This window comes from Phragmites australis, chromosome 17, assembly GCF_958298935.1.
Source record: "Phragmites australis chromosome 17, lpPhrAust1.1, whole genome shotgun sequence".
NCBI classification, from domain to species: domain Eukaryota; kingdom Viridiplantae; phylum Streptophyta; class Magnoliopsida; order Poales; family Poaceae; genus Phragmites; species Phragmites australis.
The window spans coordinates 3,048,199-3,052,150 of record NC_084937.1 but is presented as its reverse complement, the minus strand read 5'-3'; positions in this window follow the sequence as shown (position 1 = coordinate 3,052,150).

Sequence of the window (3,952 nt, the reverse complement as noted above, 5' to 3'; positions counted from 1 at the left end):
AACCCTCTTGCAAGCTCCTGCGCGCGAAAATTAAACGCCTGGTCAAATCAAACACCGATGGATATGAGTGCGATGCGGCGACAGGCACCGATGAGGCCGACTGCCATGCATGTGATGTGACGAAGTAGCAAGCACCGGTAAGGCCGGCGAGGGAACGGGCATGAACTTGCCTTGCCCATTTGTTGGATTTGACGATGACAGCGACGTGCCTGATATGTACTCCATCCATTTAAAAATAATATATATATATATTCTCGGTTTTTAAAGTTAGATATATCATCCGTTCTGATGGTAATATAGTCAAACCTGTTAAAAAAGTTCGTCACTGGTTGCCCTTTATTTATCTTGGATTTACACTTACTTTTCGATTTTGCATATTGGTTTTTGGTGCATATATCTTGTAGCAGTCGTGACACTTTTTTTGTGACCATTACATAAGAACCAAGCTTGACTTCCAAGCAGCTACATAAGTGTATGTGTGAAATAATTTTAAATTATGAATTTACTTATATAGTTTTTATACACTATACATCTTATAATTTAATTAAATGTTAATAAAATATATTAAATTTTATTTTTTAAAAATATTTTTACTATTTTCAAGAGACGACTTCTGTCATTATGAATGCGGCGATCCGTCCTCGAACGTTGAAGAGTGCAGACTCTTCGAAGAGTGCAGACTCCTTGATGTTACCATATGGTATGCTGAATTCCTGCTAAATAAAAATATTAATAGAAAAATACTCCCTCCGATTGTAAATGTAGGTCGTTTTACACTTGTACACAAGGATTAAGAAAGTAGATCAAATGACCTTGTTGCCCTTTATTTATTCTGCATTGAAAAAAATAACTTATTAATTTGTGAGAGTGATAGCATTCATTGAACAAGGGCAAAAAGGGAACAAAAGAGAAAAAAATGCATAAAAGTTCAAGAATGACTTATATTTAGAGAATAGTTGAGGAGGCTAAAACGACCTACATTTGCAATCAAAGGGAGTATATAATTAGCTTGAGTAAAATCATCTTATTATCGGATATTAAATGAATGAAATTAGTTATGAAAAGAATATGTGCAATTATCTTATATCTGCGGATTTCATATCCTTTGCTGCCATGGCTAGCATTATGTGACGCGTAACTTAGAAGTCGCAGACATTGTCCGGTGGCTGTTGGTGGCATGGAGAGAAAGGAAACTATCAGATCAAAAGAAAAAGATGTACTAGTAGAGTATTTGCAAATATGTCTGTTGGCACTTACCGTGAGGACGACTTATGTGTTAGTGTGCGGGGCTCATTGGATCATACTTTGGGTCACAACACATATACATTTCAAAAGCCCTACATGCAAAGAGGGATCCATTAGTCAATATTTGAAAAAAGTTTGAAAAGTTCAATATTTAACATAAGTTATGAAGAACTTACTCGTCGAGAATTTTTTTGACCAAAGTATAGTCACATACTCCTGATTCGACGTAACATCCTACTACTGGTCTTACTGAATCGAAGTACCAGATCAAGTTCCACTTGGGAGCAATGACCGGTAAGATCCAATGGCTACCCGTGTTGTGGGCGGCTATCAGCTAGTTCTTCTTTGAAATGTGGCTCATTGCCCTAGCCACGTATCACACAACGGATTCCCTATCTTTTTCCATCACAAAAATCATCATAATTTGGGGGTTAAGGAATCCAAAGATCTCCTTTTTCCTCGTTTTATGCACTAAGTGTCTACAGATAAGAAGTTAGTTAGATTAGAGAATTAGTGGTAATAATTAATGAACTTATAGTTTGCAAGTGCTTATAATGTAAAGCATTGTAGTAACCCCACATCTAGGTCATCGAGGTTGAAGTGGTCGTGTAAGTTGTTGAAGCTCACGCGGAAGTAGTCGTCCCCATTTAAGAAGTGACGATTTTGGTAGTGCACGACAATGAAACTCTTATTCACTTTACAACCTTGCAGGTAGTACTTATGCAACTCGACACAAGGTTATCCCACCCTCCGCAGTGGATCTGCCGTCAGCAAGGGCTTCCCAGGCTAGAATTTTGGGTTAACCTTAGTCCAAGACGCTCCTATCACACGCTTCTCGGCGCTTGAGTCCTTACTAGAGGACTTGGACTTCTTCGGCAGTTGCTTCTTGGACCCTGGCTTGGACTTCTTCTTCTTCTCTGGGATGCTCTCAAGTTCCATAGTTGGAGATGGCGGAGTGGGTAAAGGTGACATAGCTGGCTCATCTTGAGACTGAGGTTGGGTAGGGAACTGGGTGCACTTGAACGTCTAGGTGGATCGCTCCTAGATGGTTCCATGTGCACCAAGATGTCCTCCCTCTTCCATTGGATCCTTTGAAGATGAGCTTCACCCAGTTTTCGAATGTCATCATTGGGGGGAGGGGACGGGCAAATCTATGCCCACGACATTGGGATGTATAGAATCCTCGAAGACCACGACATAACAAGGATGTATTGGGACCATATGTAACATCTGGCCCTCTAGATGCACTTAGCCCTTTGCAACCTTAATTTGGTAGCCACCAGGTCTTATCACCAGTGAGCATGGCGTGGTCCCTTGAGAAAGTCTATAGTATCTGGCTCCATGGATGGAGAGAAGAAAGGTTGTTCGACCTCCCTAGAGGGTTGACTACTCCTGTGTCTAGCAATGAGGGTATCACCCGTTGGTGCACTATGAATCATAACTCCATGTGATGTAAACCTTTACAGGAGGTCTTGATAAACGGTCTCCATGATTGACTAGGTCAATGCTTTCACATTGATTGGACCTGACCTCTTCCTCTTCTTATATATCTCGATGTGTTCAGAGAAGCCTAACTTCCAGCCGGACCTGGGTACTCAGGGTTTCCCAGCGTAGTGGAGAGGTTGTCATGTTCCCTAACCCCAGCGAATGAACCTTCAGTTAATTGGGCTGCTATTTCTTTCACCTTTACAACGACTTCCTTAGTTTTGCTGTATTTGAATGTGATTTCTCCACTACCTGACAACTTACCACTCGCTCACAAATACAATTGTGATCACCTCGGGAATTGCAACCAAGGATTGTCGTGGCCTTCATTGGCTACCTTTTCATCCTCCGCTTGCCATTTTTCCCTTTTTCCACATACCCGCTTGCGCCTAGGTTTTGATTCTGCTTGTTCTTTGTTCGAAGCTACTTCTTTGCTGAACTCTTCGTTTGGAACACCTTTGATCTCTTTAACCCCATAAAAGCTTCCCAATCTTCCCTTTTCATATATGGGTACTTGCTGAAGGCCTCCAACCTTTTTGTCATATACTCGTTCACAAGCTTGCTCTTATGGCTTCTCTAAAGTTTGACGACCATTTTCATAGTAGCCATGTAACCTTTCGCCTTCATCTTCTTCGGGAACTCCAGAAACGTATTGACGTCATCATTGAACAAGATGTTCTTTTGAGCCATAGTGAGATCATCGAACTTCGGAAGGTTCAATGGCACCCTCTTCCGAGCATTAAGGCCCGTGAGCTTCCGCAACCTCTGTAGGGCCTTCTTCTCTATAGGCATTGATGAGCCCATGACTCCTTCAAATACGATCAATATTACTAATATTCCTTAAATCATACAAGGTCCAATTACAAGAGCACGTGCCCGACAATTACACCACCAGGTGAACTCGTTTCTCGCTGTTCATGCTTCCTTGGATGGGTTACTACTAAATTCTTGTGATGTTTTATTACTTAGGAATGTGGGAGAAGCACCATAACCTTACTCGGACGTCGCCCCTCGAAGGCCAAGTCTACTTAGACTCGAGGCTGAGCTATAGTCATGGTAGAGGTCGTGGTTATGGTCGAGTTCGAGGACAACACGTTAGTAAAACGGGCATAACTCTCTCATACGAAGTCTATTTTAGGCAATCTTAGACATTCTGGAAAGCTTAAGATGAGCCCTTTCCAATGGATATGAGCTCGACTAAATATTCCTTATAGTATAGTCA